Source organism: Leptidea sinapis, chromosome 18 (assembly GCF_905404315.1).
Source record: "Leptidea sinapis chromosome 18, ilLepSina1.1, whole genome shotgun sequence".
NCBI classification, from domain to species: Eukaryota; Metazoa; Arthropoda; class Insecta; order Lepidoptera; family Pieridae; genus Leptidea; species Leptidea sinapis.
In genome coordinates this window covers 539,358-560,180 of record NC_066282.1, presented here as the reverse complement: position 1 = coordinate 560,180, position 20,823 = coordinate 539,358, and the positions used below count along the sequence as shown (strand labels likewise).

Here is a 20,823-nt window from a genome sequence, read left to right as displayed (position 1 = left end):
TAATGACACTTTTTAAGACGATTGAAAATAGAAGCAAGGTCGGAGACATGTTGGCGAAAGGATACCTTTGGAGACAAATGGATTTTTGACAATCAATTTGATGATAGGTGTGGGTGGTACCAGCCCTGGCTTACCCCTCCTCAGACCAGACCGACGATGAGTCCCGTGTCCTGCCAGCGTGACGCAGTCCCTCTTGTGGTGGACACCTTCGGGCGGCGGGCGGCGGGCGGCGTTGTGACCTCAACTTTATAATTAGGTTGTTCCAACAAATCCGAAGCTTAATAAATATCCGTAGATGAGAGCCGCGGGCTGATTCTAATTATCTGATGAAGTTTATGAGGAAGCGTCCTCGTTGGTGACCCGAGTCACGTAGCGCAGGGAACTTCATATTAAAAGTTCTGAGTGGTACTATCGATTCAATTGTTTTTGATAGACCTACTTAAAATACTTCATAATCTTGATAAATTGACAACGTTTATGAGCAGAAAATATAAGATAAATAATAATTAAATACAAGGCATAATAATAACTCTTGAAAATTTAAATTTTTAGATATCGTATAAAAATAATCGGAATAACCAATAATAAATATTATAAAAAAGATATTAGCAATAAAAAATTTAAGTATCTAATTTCAAAGTGCCGGTATTATTAGAAGACGAACATTAACGGCCTTACAAATAAACTTGGTATAAAGTTATAACTGATGATAAACAAAGATAATGCGAAATATTTACATTATCATTGACACTGTCAATACAATGTTAAATCGGTTTTTTCTAATCACAAGCTGCCTTGTAAATAAACGCGGGAAACGTTATACGTCTGAAGAAACCATTCGTAAGCAAAATGTCTATTTGTAAACATTTAAAATATTCTTGGTTTATGCTTAGTTATAGCTTTATGCCAATTTTATTTGTGAGGCCGTAAATGTTTAACTTATCTATAACTATAAGTCTGTTTCAAACATAGATTATTATACAATATTTTTTTGTTTAATCAGACTAAACTATTAGATGAAATAGTCAGGTAATTGTAATATTTGAAACTGTCGCGGTCTAGAGTCAAGAAGTTCTTTTATTTGTATGTTTAAGTTTAGGAGAAACATCCTTTGTAAGTTGCAAGAGTTGACAACCTACGCGTATATCTCGATATTTTCCTAGGGATACTCGCTTTCAATAAAAAATAGTAGATAGACATTTTTTTATTAAATTTATTAAATATTATAATTATCTATATACACAAAATAAAAGTAAAAAAAAAACAATTCATCTAAATAAGTATGCCGACAGTAAAAAAACAAAGTGTTTACGGTTCATTACACCAAACACAGCGGAGGTACAAACCAACGTACTTATAAATGACCAGAGAATGGAACTTGTGGACACTACGGTCTTCTTGGGTATCACGTTAGATAAAAAGCTTCAGTGGGGTCCACATATTGCCCATCTAGCAGATAGACTCAGCTCTGCGGCATATGCAGTTAGAAAGATCAGAGAGTACACGAATGTTGCGACCGCTAGATTAGTGTACTTCAGTTATTTTCACAGCATCATGACGTACGGTATTTTATTTTGGGGTCATACTGCTGACATTAATATAGTGTTTGCTCTGCAAAAGAGAGCTGTTCGTGCTATATATCAGCTTGCTTATAGACAGTCTCTCAAAGAAAAATTGAAAGAAATAAATATTATGACTGTTCATTGTCAGTACATTTATGAAAATTTAATATACGTTCACAAAAATCGTCACCTTTTTACTCTTAAAATTGATTTTCATTATGATAAGAAATAAGGGATTGCTTGTAACTAATTCTAGTAGGCTTCATAAGATACATAATAGCTTTAAGGGTAAATGTATACATTTCTATAATAAAGTCCCAGCCACTGTTCAGGCATTCTCTATAAATAAATTTAAATGTTTTATAAAAAATGGCTCCGTCGTAAATCCTATTACTCCACTGCTGAATATCTAAATGATCGGACAGCCTGGATTATTTTATAGCGATATAAATGACTGTACAATATTGTATATTATTATTGAAAAGAGCGCAAAAAAAGAATGCTGGGAGGGTTTCTTGCGCCGCTTCTTCTCTCTCAGAGCGCCATTTGTTTCCGAAGCGGTAGTAGTATCTTGTATCTAGTAGTTATTTGAAATGACATCAAAAAGAATTCTAAAAATTTTGAGAAAATAAATGCCTTTTATTAATCTTCTTAGGTTTTACCTGGAAGTAAACAATTATAAATTTAAAACAAAACATTAACATGATATACTAATTCGGGAAGGAAATATCTGCGAGGATCATGTTGAAGCTATTGGCGAGACTTCGATTCGTGTCTCGGGTTCCGGATCTTAAAGAGTAACTTATAAGTATAGAACCACTTAATCCAGGTTACATCTGTCAGAAACGCTCGGAGGTATCACATTGTAATAAACATCAAATACCAATTGCTGAAGACCTTCTTATTAACAGATGCAGCTATTTTCTTAACACTACTATTTTAACGTTTCGAAAAACGAAAACGTGCTGTTGTAATAATATTGATTTTTATTTTATTTTCATACAAGGTAAACCAATATTAAAGCCTTATAAAAAAATCTTAAAATACCAACTACAGGTTTATATACATGGATATATTATATTCATAAACAACTCAAATTATTATTTAAAAACTGTGTATTGAACACTCACTGTTTTTATTTGATCTATTTAACACAACATGTACTTTGGGAAAATCCCTCGATGTATCTTTTGATGAAGATTTATTTTTGTTGTCTTGTATCTGAAAAACAAAAGAGAAGGGTGTGTGTACTTATTGTACGAGTGTGTACACTACAAGTTATACTTTGTGAAAAATCACTTTGACATAACGCGGCAAAAGATGTATAACATAAATAAAAACATCTATATATATATAAAAATGAATTGCTGTTCGTTAGTCTCGCTAAAACTCGAGAACGGCTGGACCGATTTGGCAAATTTAGGTCTTGAATTATTTGTGGAAGTCCAGAAAAGGTTTAAAAGGTGAATAAATAGGAAAATGCTGCTCAATTAAATAAAAACAACAAATTTGTTTTTCCTTTGATGTGTCCATACATAATTTCTATGAGAGAATTTATTGACGCACGGTTTGACAGTTCTGCTGTGAAACAATTTCATTGCGACAGCAGGGTGCATATTTAGCGAAGTAATTTTTGATGTTATGATATATTATTGACAAATTCATATAAAAACATTATTTTATTTATTATATACAGAACAACGTCTGTCGGGTCAGCTAGTACATAATATAAAGCTATAAAATATGTTCGAATAGAAGAGCAAGGATCTACTTAAGGACTCTTATGTCAAGAATATAGAAATCTGATTTAAAAAGTAGTGTCATGTACTCATATGATACAGAAAAAATTTTTTAACAAAGAAACAACGGCCTTCAAAAACACTATTCCAAATCAATAGATATAATGTGCACTAAACAGTATAAAAATAATTGCGTATTTTTATACAATCTAATCAATTAATCTAATTCTAGTTACGATTATTGTTATTTTTGGAATCGGTGTCCTTGCGCCGCAACCCGCTCTCGCCTCTCGCCTCCTCACGACTCAAGCACATCCTACCTATAACTATGTATGTAGTAACAAATCTATCTTGGATGACACCGACTCCAAAAATTACAATAATCTTTTTTTTTTTATGGAATAGGAGGACAAACGAGCGTACGGGTCACCTGGTGTTAAGTGATAACCGCCGCCCACATTCTCTTGCAACACCAGAGGAATCGCAAGAGCGTTGCCGGCCTTTAAGGAAGGTGTACGCGCTTTTTTTGAAGGTACCCATGCCGTATCGTCCCGGAAACACCGCACAAGGAAGCTCATTCCACAGCTTAGTAGTACGAGGAAGAAAGCTCCTTGAAAACCGCACTGTGGAGGACCGCCACACATCCAGATGGTGGGGATGATATCCTAATTTGTGGCGTGTCATGCGAAGGTGGAATTCGGCGGCAGGAATTAGGATAAACAGCTCTTCGGAACACTCCCCGTGATAAATGTGGTAGAAGACACACAATGAAGCGACGTCTCTTCGCAATGCCAAGTGATCTAGCCGTTCACAGAGCACTGGGCCCCCGACAATTCGAGCTGCTCTGCGGTGCACGCGGTCAAATGGATCGAGCAGATACTGGGGTGCGCCAGACCAGAGATGACAGAAATACTCCATGTGTGGCCGGACCTGCGCTTTGTAGAGTGCTAGAATGTGGGCCGGCTTGAAGTAGCCCCAGCTTCTTCGAAGCAAATTTGGCTTTGCCCTCCAGATGGCCACGGCATCTGGAGGGCAAAGCCAAATTGCAATCGCTCGAGATTTCGGGACCCAGTATTCCGATACTAGGCGAGGCTTTAAGGGAAGTGTTGTCGAAGAGCGGTGATAAGGCAAAAGGAGTTTTTTAGTGGTAAACGCGCAAACTTGGTTCTGGGGGTTAAATTGGACAAGGTTCAACTTACCTCATTCCGCAACCTTCTCGAGAGAGGACACGATAGAAGACACAAATTTCTCCCGGCAGTGTTTGGCGATTTCCCGAGAGACACCTGCATGGCCCGTGTATACGGCATCACCAGTGCTGTCGTCTGCATAGCTATGTATGTTGGAGGTGTCCAACATATCATTGATATGCAGAAGAAACAGCGTGGAAGACACAGCCTTGAGGCACTCCAGCGTTTACGGGCTTTGGAATCAAGCAATAACCGTCGACAACGACCTGTATGCTGCGCCCAGTGAGGTAGCTGGAAGTCCACTTGCATAAGCTCTCGGGAAGCACAAATGATGGAAGTTTTGAGAGGAGCGCCTTGTGCCATACACGATCAAAGGCCTTCGCTGTATCCAGGCTTACTGCCAGGCCTTCCCCCTTGCTTTCAATAGCCGCCGCCCATCTATGTGTTAGGTATTCCAGAAGATCGCCAGTCGACCGACCATGGCGAAAGCCGTACTGCCGGTCGTTGATCAACTGGTGACCCTCAAGGTATAACGAGAGCTGGCGGTTAATTATGCTCTCCATGATTTTGGAAAGCAGGGAGGTAATTGCTTTAGGCCTGTAGTTTGCCGGATCCGAACTGTCTCCTTTTTTTGGATCGAATGGACAAGGGCTGACGTTCATGAGTCAGGGACTATGCCTTTTGAATAAGAGTGTCGGAATAAACGCGTTAGCAACGGCGTCAACTCAGGGGCACACTTTCTTGTATTACACGATTGGAGAAATGCCATCCGGCCCGCTCGACTTCCTGACGTCCAACGAAAAAAGAGCTCGCCGAACAGTTTTTTGTCTGAACTGTACTTCAGGCATGGAGCTCTGACACCGTGGGATGGTCGGCGGTGTTATTCCGTTGTCGTCAAGAGTCGAGTTGGAGGCAAAAAAAGTGCACAGGAGATCGGCTTTCTCTTTTGCCGTATGGGCCAGGGTGTCATTCCTCATGTGCAACGGCGGCATGGACGGCTGGTTGAAGTTACCAAGAGCAGCTTTCGACAACGACCAGAACTTGCGTGTTCCGGTCGGGTAACTGGAAAGGTGCTCGCCAATTTTGACGACGTGCTTCGATTTCGCACGGGCGATTTGCCGAAAAAAAATCTGGCGGCACGGTTATATTTCCTCTTCAGAAGTTTGCAGTTCGGATCTTTTGAGCCCAGCGCCGCAACCCAAGTTCGGTTCGCCTGTTTTTTGCAGTCAGATGCTGCTTTAACTGACGCATCGAACCAGGGCTGTGATCTGCCACCGTTCGGTACTACAGAGCTTGGTATAAAAATATATATGCCCTGCAGTATCACATCAGCTACTGCAACGGTGCAGGCACTAGGGTTATCCGAAGGGAAACAAACCTTGCCCCAAGGGTAGGATGCAAAAAAGGAACGCATCCTATCCCAGTCTGCTGACTTGTAGTACCAAACGCGGCGGGTTGCTGGTGGTCTGCGACGTTGGCGTCGGTTAGGCACTACACTCCTGACCAGGCAATGGTCAGACGTTCCGAGAGGGGCGTCGACGGTGCCTGGTAACTATCGGGAAGTGTAGTCAGCAGAAGATCTAATAAGGACGGCATTTGGCTATCCACATCCGGGAGCCGCGTTGGCGACTCAACCAATTGGGACAGACCATACGCCAATGTAAAATTATGCACAGATCGCCCTGCGTAGTCTGTGGTACGTGATCCAAGCCATTCGGCATTGTGCTCGTTGAAATCACCCAAGACTACGATTTCAGCGGAGGGGATCTGTGCAAGCACGTCATCAAATGCCGCTTGAATGCAGCCCATGAGGTGATCTGTTTCTGCGTTACCACTATGGGACCTGTAGACACACGCATAGATGCGGATGTGGTCCTCTAAATCTACGCGGAGCCAGAGAGTAGACAGGTCCCTACCCTCAAAATTGCCGAGACGGCGACAGCAGATATCCTCCCTAACGTACACACAAACCCCGGCATGAGGCAAAAAATTCTGCTCAATTTTGTACCCGTTAAATATGACGTATCGCTAGGTCGAGATATCTGCGTCTCCGTAAGGAAACACATGGCTGGCTGCGCCGTCTCAAGGTGGTGGTGGACGGCGTTTAAATTGGAGTGAATTCCCCTGATGTTACAGAAGTCAACATTAAGCGTGGAGCGGGGTGCCGTGGTGTTGCTGCCCTGTTTGTCCTGTGAAATGCGCGGTACTGTGCCCTCCCCAGAATACGAGGGACAGCCCGAGCGCGAATGCTCGGGGAGGGATTCTCCGGCTTCGTAACTAGAATAAGATTAATTAATTAGATTGTATAAAAATACGCAATTATTTTTATACTTTTTAGTGCACATTATATCTATTGATTTAGAATAGTGTTTTTGAAGGCGGTTGTTGTTTTGTTAATTTTTTTTTATTTTATTATTTTTAGTGAATTTGAAGTACACTATCTAACAATTTGTCTAAATATGTGTAAATATGCTAAATTTTTCAATGCAGCAATGAACGTCAGTACTTTGCAATTTGATTATAGACAGTGTTCCGTTACTTTGTCATGGATTCCGTAATCAGAACCTATCCAATCCCTCACCAAACTATCTATGATAGATATGATACTATATCCTATCTAATAAAAAAAGAATCATCGAAATCGGTTGGTGCGACATTGATTTAATCGCAAATTTATTATCCACTTTGCTATACGTATGTATAGCAAAATTTAAGACTTTTATGGTTTTCTCATGGATTCCATAGTCAGATCGGGACCAAATTACAATGGGACTACTTGGGAAGCAGTAGCTTTCAAATAAAAAAAGAATCATCTAAATCGGTTCATTCAGTCGAAAGTTTTGAGGTAACAAACATAAAAAAAAAACATGCCGACGAATTGAGAGCCTCCTCCTTTTTTGAAGTCACTTAAAAAGGAAGAATAGTATATCACGCACATAAGGAGAAAAGTAGGTCATTCTCACCAGCGGTATATTGACAATTGCGGGTGGCAATGTCCTACTTAACTCACGTGGTGCGTATACGATTTTCCCATCTGGATGAAAAGCTCGCTTTTAATCCCTGGCACGAGGGACAAAAGTCGTCTTGCCGGGAGAGAATCGGCCACTTTTGTCCCTCGTACCAGGCACTTTAAGACAGCTTTTCATCGAGGTATAAAAAAAAATTTAAATTGGTGTTTCACAAAATATCAGAAACAGCTCGCACTTTAATACAATCGGAATACAAGACTTTCCCAGGGCTTACCAGGACCACCAAGGACCAGCCACTCAACAATCATGATAATCTTATGTTTTATGAAATGGTATTCGTTATATTTAAAGCGTTATTTGTGTTCAAGTTCAAATATTTATTTATTTATTTATTATTACAAGGAAACATAACAAACACATCACAAGAACTGAACAATATAGGAAAGAGATACAAAATATAAATGCGTCCTAACACATGTTTCACAAATACAATAATAACAAAAAGAAAAATCAAAGGTATAAGTCACAAAACGCAAACATTCACAGAAGTAAAACTGGTTTTCAGGTACTGATATAGATTATAACATAACATTCATCAAGCTAAAATGGAATGTATTCTTGAATTCGTAGTTTTTAGGTTAACCCGTGGGTTTCGCAGTTGAGCGTACTAGTCAACTGGTGTTTAGTTATGACCGCCGCCTATATTCATCTACAATGCCAGAGAAATCACAGAAACGTTGCCGGCCTTCTAGTAAAGTGTACGCCCGTGTTTTTATGTCATAATAATAATTAAGAAACAATTCAAAAGAAAGCCATTCCTATACATTGATTGTACGTGGAAGAATGTTCTTTAAAAACTGCACTGTTGAGGAACGTGAAACAACCAGATGGTGGAGTTGATATCCTCGTTTGAGTTGGAATTAAACGGCAGTAACCGCTGACCTGTAAATATTAATTTAAAAGAGCGGCAATGTTTTTGTTGCCACTTTTTCTCATATAAGCTCAACTTTTCAGTAGTAGTAAATGGTATGCTGTAGGTGTTGAGCTAATCAAGAATATTGTTGAAGCCTGCCAACATCACAGAATGTATTTGTGACTTGGCATCTTCTATGATTTATTATTTTTGCTTGTGTTCAACGTTGGTTAGGAAGCTATGCCACTATAACGTTCAAGGAACCACGCTCGATCTTATGATTTTTTAATTCAAACAATAGAATTAAGAAAAAAGGTTAACTCCTTTCAATATGGGGAGGGGGGAACCACAAGGAATCCTTCCTGATCCTCCGACCGATATTTAAATGATATATCTAATCTTGTTAAAACATAAGCAAGTTTTGTTTACGGATGATACTTCACTTATATTCAAAGTGAAAAGATATAGACGTATTATATAGGTATTTAGTTAATCTCAACTAGCTAAAACTAACCAGTTCAATGTTCACGGGCTCACCGCTCGCCTTGTCGATATCCACCGCGTCATGCAGACATATTGTCTAAAATAAAAGAAATATTTTCAAACTTTTATATTTTGAAAATTTTCCTGGAAATAGCACTTTATATAACTAAAATTAAATATGGATCTTATTGTAATAGAAAATTGTATGACTCGTGAATCAATGCTGAAACTTATTATATATTTTAATTGATGCAGATTTACAATAATGCTTCCTATTGTAATGATGAATTGTATAGTTCTATCAGATACTAGAGTTGATCCATTTAACATTGTTTAAACACATTTAACATGATTTATTAACCTATTAGTTAAAAACTACAGCTGAATCACATTAACTCTACGTCACATAATTGAATGAATTGCTCATAAAGAAGGCTAATTGACCGTATATCACACATGTACTAGCAGGCGGCTCGCCTCTCTGTTTGGTTCCGTCAATCATTGTGTTTTATGACTGTTTGTCTGGTCGGCCGACGTGTCGCGTACGTGCTCCAGGTACAGTCATTGCATCGAAATTGGAACGTGTAAGTATATTTGATTCATAACGTTTAAATTGTTCATGCGGCAAATGCTTTCATATTCAAGGTGTTTGTTGCCTCAGAACAAGTCCCGCCGTACCTCTCCGGGCGTGGTGGAGCGCGAGGCAGGAGGCCGTGCCCCGCACTGGCAGCACAGCACCAGCAGCACCAGGGTCAGCCAGTCGGAGGCCACTCGCACGCAGCGCCACAGCTGCACGAAGCGGCGCACCAGCGGGTGGAGCGCGTACGCGGATATCTTAAACATTCACGTATTTACTCTGAATACATTTATATTGACTTTATGTCATGTTTGACACTCTTGCTGTTTGACGATGTTCATTGACACAAATACAGCCCGTTCAGAGTATACAGATAGGAAATGTCTTAGAATATTGACACTATAGAAGTAGTCCCCGCGTGCCCCTTGTTGATAGCAATAGTTTTGACAGGAGTAGTTTTAGGTGTTATCATATCACTTAGCCTACTAAAATATATTACAGTCAGAACTCTAATAATGATCAGGAAATATAGCAGCGGAGTCATGCCCAAGGGCTGAGCTGTCGGTAGCAGAGCCGCAAACAGAGGCATCTGTGTTTGATCTTTGAGCCAACCGATTAGCGAGAACCTTTTGATATATTGTTCAAGGCTCTTCGCTATAAGACCGCCGTAAGGACTATCCGGGTATAATGGTCGCGTCAACGTCTCCTCGGTCATCTCATTAGCCAAGTCAAAGTACTTGTTTAACCTGTCCTTGGTACGGGAGTCTTCTCGGAAGATCTAAATATCAGCATATCCGAGTCCTTGGGTAAGCTTAACACTGTATACCAGGCTGAATGCATGGGGATTTTGCTAGCTGCCAATGCTATTTGGCCAGAGAGGTTCAAGATCACTCCATTTGAATACTCTCTGATAGCAAATCGGTATTACAATCCTTTCAAGGTAAGATAATAAATTCCAGCCTATTACTTGAATACCACTCAGCATTAAATAAGGTGGCTGGTAAAAACAACAACCTAACACTTCAGTGGATCAAAGGTCATAGTGAGGTCAGGGGCAATGAGGCGGCAGACCAACTAGCTAGAAGGGGTTCTGAGACCCAACCGGTTGGACCAGAGCCTTTCCTGCCTCTGCCACATAGTTGGTTCAGGCACCATTTAAATCAAAAGATAAAAGCACTACATCAACAATACTGCGATAGCCTTTAGGAGTGCAGGCAAGCCAAAGCAGCTTTACCTTGCGCCGACTTGCGTTTTACCAGGGAAATCTTACAACTTAATCGGTGTCGATTAAGCTTAATATTATGTGCGGCCACAGGTCACGGCATTTTTAACAGGCATCTCTTTAATATAGGTGTCACGGACAGCCCTCTATGCAGAGGTTGCCTGGGGGCAGAGGAAACAGCCGCTCACGTTCTGCTGGAATGCAGTGAGGTGGCAAACTACAGGGCGAAGCACCTGGGGTTACCAGGCACTCTTCGGGAAGTCTTCCGAGACGTTAAGAAGTTGGGTGACTTCTTGGAGGAGCTTGGCTGGTTGGAGTAGCCTCTACCACCCTCGCACGCAAAATAGGCGCATATGTCGTCGAGTAGTGGAAAGCGCCCGTATGAAGAAGAAGAAGAAGAAGAACCTGTCCTTCTCAGCTTTCATAAGGTAGCCTTCATATGGGGTAGTGATTTCGACAAGGACAGCCTGGAGCCGGGATCACATTACATGCTTATACCTAGTCCAGCCATAAGTTCTGTTACAAATGATAATGCATTTTTTATATGTGAAGTAATGTTATATTAATAAAATTTATACCTACATATTTATCAACGTCTCAGCAAAAAATTAAAAAAAAATCTCTTCGAAAAGGCCACCTTTAGCTTTTATTCAGGCCTTTAATCTGTTTGGCCACGAATCTATGGATTTACGCACTGTTTCCAAGGGAATTTCGCCACTGCTTGCTCCAAAGACTGTTTAAGAGACTCAATGTTGCCGTGTCGTTTAAAGCAGGCCATGTCCTCTAAAACTAACCATAATTTGAAGTCTAAAGGGTTGAGGGTCTGGGCTAGATGAGGGCCAGTCTTCAACTCTTATAAAGTCCGGAACGTTGGTTACAAGCCAGGCTAGTTTGTGCCTTGTGACCAGGTGCAGACACCTGCTGGAAAGTCCACGGTATATTTTTAAAAAGTGTAATGCTGAGAGGTTTCACAACATGATCCAAGACTGTATCTTGATACACTTTGGCTGAAGTTTTCACTCCTTTTTCACAAAAATGTGGTTTTGTGACTCCTTGATAAGACACGCCCCACCAAACCATCACTGACGTAGGAAGATGACCACGTTTTACCTTTCTGACAACTTGAGCAGCTTTTAAGAACTGTGAGCGTACACTTTATCATTTTCCTTGTTGTAGTGTTCTTCGATCGCGAAATTTTTTTCATCGGTAAAGAGGATATTGCTGTGCCTTTCACCTGCGTATCGCGACAGAAGGCGTTTTGATCGATCCACTCTCTTTAATTGTAAATATTGAAGTAGGGCATGTCCTGTATACTGGCGATAAGCTTCAGGTCTTGTTTCATAATACGCGACAGAGTCCTAACGTGAATTTTCACTTCTTGCGATAAGATTTTTAGCTTCCTAATAGGGTTTCGACGAATTATGGCTTTAACAGCATTAACAGACTTTGTAGTTTTAACAACACGCGGCCGCCCCGATCTTTGCTGGCTTTCGACAGACGAAGTGTTGCAGTATCTGTTGATAGTACGATATACGAACATACGGCTGATACCAAGCTTTTGAAGTGTCTGGAATATGATCAACGGCTCCATGCTCACTTTGTGCAAGACGATCACTACAATCCTACTTTCTTCAATGCCCCTTTCCATATTGTAATTTGATAATGAACACGAAAAAATATGTGAAATGGTGCAAAATCGAAATAAGTTTTTAAAATAATATTCGTGTTCCAATTTCAAAATAATTAAAAAGTTGAAAAAAAAAAAAAGAAAGTTTTTATGTAACAGTATTTATGACTAGACTAGTTATAGATGACAATATCGTGCCCATGTTGACAGACCATTCCTTAGAAACAGCGCGGGTACGTATTTATTGTACGAATTATTATAATTACTAACCGTACTTTTAACTGACTTCAAAAAGGACTCTCAAATCGACGGTATTTCTTTGTATGTTTGTTACCTCAGAACTTTCGTTTGGGTGAACAAATTTTGATGATTCTTTTTTTATTTGAATGCTGTTGCTCCCCGTATGGTTTGGTCCCATTTTATTTGGTCTAGTTCTGACAATGGCATCCACGAGAAAACCATATAAGTCTTAAATTTGCATTATGTATATGTGCGACAAATGGATGAATAATTCAATATCATGCTAACGTAATTTGATGATTTTTTATTGGAAGGGTTGTTTGACAAGAGTTTAATTAAGTTCTAATTATGGGATCCACCACAAAGTAACAGAAATCCTCAACTCTTAGGGCCAAATTAACGATTCTCGGCCGAATTTTTTATGTGCTATCCAGATATTTGAGTCACCTACCATAACGTCGTTATGCCCAAGAAATTGTCGTGGTCGAATATAATGATCAATGGAACCCCTTAACGGCTTACTTACTTTACTCCTTATTTGTGGTAGAATTTCTAACTGTCTGTAATCTTATTGCAATGCGCTTACGTTCGTTGTTACATTGCACCATGACGCAACGATCTATCTATTTTTGCTCTTCGCATAATTCTTTTGAAATTGTCCTCGAGGGAGATTTCCTCTATTGAGATTGAGAGATGAGAGATCTACAAACATTTTACAAAAAAACAACCAACTCAAAAAAACATTTCCAAAACAATATAATATCCCCTAAAAAGTAAAAAAAATATTGCATTTTCTTCTGTAAATTAATAATCTTATCTATTTAGTTCCCATAAATGTGTTCGTCATGTTGCTGTTATCCATTTTTTTTTAGTATTTGATCTAATGGAAACCTGAAATAGATTATTTTGTTTATTATTTTACTAAACATTGTCCAACGTCCTTACATCATGTTCCTTGTTTTATTATGATCACTTATTTTTGTTTTATTATATAACACTATATTATCTATATTCACAGGAAAACGTACAAATGTCTTAATTTCCTTACTCCATACAAAAATACCGTTGTGAATTATTAATACTAATAATAAATACCAGCTGCTGTATGTTATTTTAATAGAATTGAATAAAATAAGGTTCAAAATAAATCATTACCCTATAACTTGGATAAAACCGGCCACGATCAAGCCGGCCCTCATTCTAGCGCTCTACAAAGCGCAGGTGCGGCCACACATGGAGTATTGCTGTCATCTCTGGTCTGGTGCACCCCAGTATCTGCTCGATCCATTTGACCGCGTGCAACGTAGAGCAGCTCGAATTGTCGGGGACTCAGTGCTCTGTGAACGGCTGGATCACTTGGCGTTGCGTAGAGACGTCGCTTCATTGTGTGTCTTCTACCGCATTTATCACGGGGAGTGTTCCGAAGAGCTGTTTAACCTGATTCCTGCCGCCGAATTTCACCATCGCACGACACGCCACAAGTTAGGATATCATCCCCACCATCTGGATGTGTGGCGGTCCTCCACAGTGCGGTTTTCAAGAAGCTTTCTCCCTCGTACTACAAAGCTGTGGAATGAGCTTCCTTGTGCGGTGTTTCGGGGACGATACGACATGGGTACCTTCAAAAAAAGCGCGTACACCTTCCTTAAAGGCCGGCAACTCTCTTGTGATTCCTCTGGTGTTGCAAGAGAATGTGGGCGGCGGTGATCACTTATCACCAGGTGACCCGTACGCTCGTTTGTCCTCCTATTCCATAAAAAAAAAAAAAAGAAAACTATATCTATGTTATGGCAACATTTTGGTTGTCACTGTTTTATGTTATGTTTATTTTGATAAAGATAAATTTATTGAAAATAGGTGACTATGTGTCAAAATCAATACTTTTGGAAAGAATATATAATATAATATTGATACAATTTTCTACAAACTATTGCCCCAAACTAGGCATATAGCCTGTACTATGGGTACAAGACAACGATATATTTAATACAATATAATTACTTAAACATACATAAATACATATATATTTAATATAAAATTTATGTGATACGAGCTTGTTACAAATTATATTGAAAACTTTAGGTGAAAAGCAATACTTACGAGTGGAAGCTAACTTCTGGATTTTTACATTCACTACGGCCTTGGCAACCAGACACATAACACCTAACCATGGCCTCATTTTTTTCAAAACCGCGTAACTGACAAAGTACATCCTAATATCTAATTAGAATCAATACCTAATAATAAAATTAATATAAATTACTATGAGTTATTTTATGTAATTTTAATACAGAATGGCCAAATTAAAAAATTTAACATTATCTTTTGTTATTTGGTAGAGTTCTCGTGACAGGAATCGTCATGCTTGCTTAATGCCACTGCTTGTGGCGGCGACGTGGGGCGGGTCGTTCCCTTTCGTTCGCCGAGGGAGGCGATGGCTAGCCCATGCGTCATGCTCGTGATCTGGCGCTACTTGTGGTGGCTGGATGATCCTCCCACCGGGAAGTCTAGCTCATGTTTTTTTTTTTATTTTTTTTAATTTAATTTGTTATATATTTTTACATGGAATAGCTAATAAAATGATCGCATAATGCCTTTATTTTATCTACGGTATGTGTGGATTGCAGATGCATCTACCGTATTGTATGTATGTACCTACTCAATAACCTATGTTTTTACTTATTCATTTACATTTTACATTGTAATTGAATGATTTGTAAATCTAATTGAAAATAAGAACTTGTAATACCATTCTGTTTTTATAAGAGCAACCTTAGAGTTTCTTGCTCGTTCTTCTCTATGGAAATCTGCCTTCCGAATGAGCTGTATGAAAAATGACATATTTCATGTGAAATGCAATTAACCTTAGAAATAAAATATTTTTGATTTGCTGATTAGTGACTTAGTTGTGTGATTTATTGCGCTAATTATCAACCGTAGATAGTATGACAAGACGGCTTCCATGTTTTATAGAACGCAGTGTTTAAATTCTCTTTTGTTTTATAATTATGCGTTCACTGATTAACTCTTATTTGGCGTTTCTGAATACTTTTGACAGTTGTCAAACTACTCATATCTCTAAAATTTGGTTAAATACATATTGAGTAATATTTGATCATAGTATCACACACGCATCACAGTAGACATATGTGGTACTTTAGCTACTTAACTCGTTCGCAACTCTTTATTTTCATCTCTCGCTCTCGTTTTAATATTTCTATTTAATATAACGTAATCAGTTTTAGTAACAGTCTGAAATATGCTGAAATATTACATTGAAAAACAAATTTTAATTGGTGAGACGCTAAATTCTTAAATATTTCTCAAGTGATATTAAAGAAACCTAGTTGAGAACCTTTTGAAAACTGCTACTTTTCTCAATTCAGTAGCCGGGTGTGATATATGAATCCAGTCTGCAGTCGATTTTGAACAGAAAGGACTTTTAAAAGAAGTTACAGTAACAACTAGTTATAAACTGCAATATTTTTATCAAATACATTTTACGAGAATCGTTTTCTAAGATACGGGCACTATTATTTAAGCTACGTAACAAAATAAATCGTTCCTTAGATAGTCGTGGAATAGACTAAAATAAATCTTGGCTGAGTTCTCCCAGAAGGCTCTGACTTACCCGCTGTGCTTAGAAAAGTCCATTTGTCGTGCCACCGCTCTTTGACAACATTCCCCTCAGTTCAACATTCGACTATCGATGTCTCGTAATTTCTAGGGATTGCAAGAAATGCATTGAAAGTATAAGTATGTGTAGGTTGTCCATCAGCTCGTGTTCTTAATTTGGAATCAAGAAAGACGGGACCTCATTGTGGGTCTTATATCGCGTGTCTCCCGGCGCCTGCCTGCCTTTTTATGCCTTTTAAAAGAAATACGTAGGTACATCACCCACCTTATATTTCAATAACACAATATGATCCCTTCCGTGTTCTAAGGGTCTTTGATCACATGAACAACAGTCTTAGCCATCCAGCTCTTCCTCATCTGACTTCTTCAGAGTTGTATGTATTTCTAAAAGTATACGTAACTTAACGTCTGAATGCTGAAGAACATCGAGTTTTTGAGAACTATCAAAGAGCATAAGATCTCGTACCTCGCTCATATACTGCGCAACGATAAGTACCGCCTGCTGCAAACTATTTTGATGAGGAAAATTGCTGGGAAAAGAGGTTTTGAAAGAAGAAAGAAGTCTTGGCTCAGAAATATAAGGGAGTGGACTGGAATCAAAACAGTCCAAGAACTATTCCGCTTAGCCATGGACAAGGAAAAGCTTAAAAAGCTAAAAAGCTGACTGTTGACCTCCAGTAATGGAGAGACATATGAAGAAGAAAAATATTTAACTTATGCTTTTATGATTCCTAAAATAATTCATACTAAAAGCAACATTAGATATTTTAATACAATATAACGATACTGTATTAGATTTAATTCAATCAATAACTATCGGTTTTTACTTATGATACCCAGCTTTGTAGATGCGATTAGAAAGTGACAGAGATATATTTCACTTAAAATGAAGATACGAAAAAGATAAAGCTGTGGTATGTGGCACAGCATCATAAGGTGCGTTGGATAATAGAGTGTTGGTGGGTGTAAGTCATATTTTAAACCAATAGACACGTAGTAGCGGAGCAAATAATATTCAATTTAATTTGTAATAATGTCGGCTATCTCCCAATGTTCTCGTTCATATATTTCTTGTAATAATTTATAGAAAGCAATAACATTATGAAGTGTTTGATCGGCTCGACTCTCCCGGTCCTCATCGCTGCGTCGCTAATTCAATTTTAATTAAAAATTGTAACGTCGCTGTCTATATTATATTATTGTCTTAAAAAAGAGGCAACTTCCAATTTAATTATAAGTTATCCCTTGATAACGAGAGAACCTATATCAAGTTGAATCTTACTTAAAAAAAGAAAACACCGCGTAATCGGGATAAAGTCACAGTTTTCTTCGGTGATCGAGACGCCACAACTGGCCTATATCTATCTACCAGTGGGAGGCTCCTTTGCACAGGATGCCCGTTACATTATGGGTATCACAACGGTGGCTATATCTGCCGTGAACAGGGGCGTAAATTGGCTTTCTAGAAGGTAGGCACTGTAGATATAACTGTACAGACAGTACTGAGTTTTGAGATCTAAATATTGAAATTGTTTGTGATTCACATTATATAGTTTCCGGATCATTTGGCCAATCTTATATATTTGTTTGTTGAGTGGATGTTCAAAGGGTACTATTGAATACAATACTATTGTACCTATTGAATTAATAGAAGTTTAGTTAAAGAATACTATATTTATTTAGGTTCTAATACGAGGTAGTCACTGCCTAATCCTAATGGTATGCACGCCGCTGGCCGTGAAGCAGTAATGTGTAACTATTATTGTGTTTCGGTCTGAAGGGCGCCGTAGCTAGTGAAATTACTGGACAAATGAGACATTATATCTTATGTCTCAAGGTGATGAGCTCAGTTGTAGTGCCGCTCAGAATTTTAGGGTTTTGCAAGAATCCTGAGCGGCACTGCATTGTAATGAGCAGGGCGTATCAATTACCATCATCTGAACGTCCTGCTCGTCAAATCCCCTGTTGTCATAAAAAATATTTGACCAGAGCCAAAGTCTTATTATAATAATTATGTGTCGTACATAATAAAATTACTTTGTATGATGTAGCAATTATGTAAGCAATGTTAATTATGTTTGATTTATTACTGAAATGCGGTTATCAAACATAATTAATTATTATAATGAAGGTATCTAATATATATTGTATGTCTGTGCGTCCCGAGGCCAGCTCACGTCACCCTGCCTGATATCACTTATTGGAAACATCACCACACTCTGAGTATGAATGTGTCGACGTCCATTGTGAATAATCTTCTATTTTAATTGACTGATACTGCGGCTGAATATTGTCTTTTGATTGCACACACTGAAAAGCAGCACCAAAGTAGAAGAAACATTCCCAGCAACATTTAATAATGGATGGAGCAGAATAAAATGTAATGTCCGCGTTAACAATGAAATACAGAAAGGACAGAAACGGCTGTACAAGAGATGATTTAATGTTGTCGAACGTTTTATGGTTCATTGGATGGAAGACACTCTGAACACGCGGTGACCATGCTATCGTGTTGCTGTGGTTTATTAAAAATATATTTTAATACATACTAGCCGACACGACGCGACGAACTTCGCACAGACTTAGAATCAATATTTAAATAAAATATATTAGCTGAAACAAATAGATACACTCAATTCATATTCATTCATTGTAGCCTTGTGATTTATACGTGTGTTGATACGGTTATGATTTGTTGTACTTCATGACGAATGCAAGATTAATTATAAATTGAATTCGTTGAAGCTCGAATGTGTATTGTTTGTGATCATTAGTATTCTTGGAATGAATACTAAGACATACTAATGAAAATTCTGCGGACACAATCAATTAATTAGGTTGGCTAACGAAGCTATGACCAACAGTAGGAAATAGTTCTCCAAAACCGATATGACTTCAGTTTAGAGCGACCAATCACCTAAAAGGCATCGCCTGATTCCTTGGACGTGTTGTAGATTTCCGTTTGCCCTCTCATATATCAAAAATGGATCGTTTAAAAATGCAACTCGTATGTTTGTTGTTTGCTGAAGTTTCTACACACTTGATAATCCAGTCATGTGAAATTTAATAATAATAATTATAATGACGGCATAATATTAATTATAATGCCGTTCAATAATTTTATTGAATGGCAGCTCAAAATATTCCTCTATGATTATTTGTTTTGGTCAGATATCTTTTAAAGTAACCCTGGAAGTCCGGCACTATGATTTTATTAATAGATCAGGTTGTTTGTAGGCCATGCGAAGGTTATATTTGATACTGGAGGCCGAAACCTTTTTTTTAGTCATCCAATCACCACCGCTGACGTATCTCAATCATCCGTAATGATGGAGTACACATTTATTTTTAAGAGTGAAACGAGTTCCCGACTTCAGCAATAGTTTTATTTTGTGATTCCTCAGGTGTTACAGGAAAATGTGTGTGGCAATTACTTACCATCGGGTGACCCGTACCACAGTAAACATATGTATACTGTGCCCGTACACTGGTTTATTCTTCTCTTCCATGAAGTGTGTGTATATTTTATTTACTTTAACGAATGCTGTTACGATACAAAAGCAATCTTGTTTATTATTATTAATTAGACCGGCTCACGCTGGCTTCAATTAATTTAAATAAAAAGACATAAAACTTGTAAATGATGGTCACCGTAACGAGCCCGTATCCCTTGTCGTGGTCCGTTCTGATATCTGGTCGAGCGGAACAAATTCTTGTGCTCTTGAATATCGTACAATCTCGAACACAGAAAACGTGCTACAAGCAAATTCGCACCGAATTGACACACAATACGTGTGACATTATCTCGTTTGACATCATGTCAGCTCAACACCTTTTTATGTTTTATGAAAATGTTTATTTACACTTGATAAGTTGTTTAATAGCCTGCTATAATCTTGGTTGGGATAAAATGAAGGCTGTGGCTATTTTCATATTTTGTTATTTCTGGAGTATGTGCTTGCCGGTGTCGTACCTTTCTTTTATCTGCAGTGCTCCCGATTGATCAAACAAACATCAGTGTTGCCATCCTTTTCTCGAAGCAGTTCAGGCAATTTTCGAACACCTATTATACAACCTAATAATACCTATAAGATGGTCAAATTAATCTATTTATTTAAAACATAAAATATTTTCAATATTGATATGGTCAATATAATATGTTGTTAGGTTAGCTAATTACGTTAAAACTTAAGAAAGAGGATCTTTATGTAGAGACTAACGGTGTTACAAATAAAATTGGCATAAAGTTATACCAGAGCACAAATCAAGAATATGTAAAATGTTTTCTGGTAGAAATTTTGCCTTTGATTGATTTATTTGGACGTATCACGTTTCCCGCGTTTATTTGCAAGGCTGATTGACATTTGGAAAACTTCACATTTATGATTATATTGATAGTGTTGTCAGCGATATAGTCAACATATTGCATATTCTTGGTTTGTTCTCAGCTATAACTTAATACCAAGATTATTGGTAAGGCCGTAAATAAATTGATAGACTTGGTATCACACGGATCTCACAACGTTTTAGTGTTGAAGAACTGAGTTACGAGACTTGAGTTTTTTTAGGAATTATATTTTTGACAGCATCTTATGGCTGGTAATACATCTCTGCTATTTTTAAAAGGCTTACTTAAGTGATCAAAAATATTTTAATAATTATATTCTA

The 20,823-nt window shown here is 38.3% G+C and overlaps 1 long non-coding RNA gene across 1 annotated transcript; it reads right to left on the bottom strand.

Annotated features, from left to right (window-relative positions):
- Positions 1 to 1,195: 1,195 nt before the first annotated feature.
- Positions 1,196 to 9,665, bottom strand: LOC126969659 (uncharacterized). Its single transcript, XR_007730433.1, has 4 exons — positions 9,532 to 9,665; positions 8,885 to 8,950; positions 2,693 to 2,783; positions 1,196 to 2,224 (listed from the first exon to the last, which is right to left on the bottom strand). It is a non-coding gene; the product is annotated as an uncharacterized LOC126969659 (long non-coding RNA).
- Positions 9,666 to 20,823: the final 11,158 nt, after the last annotated feature.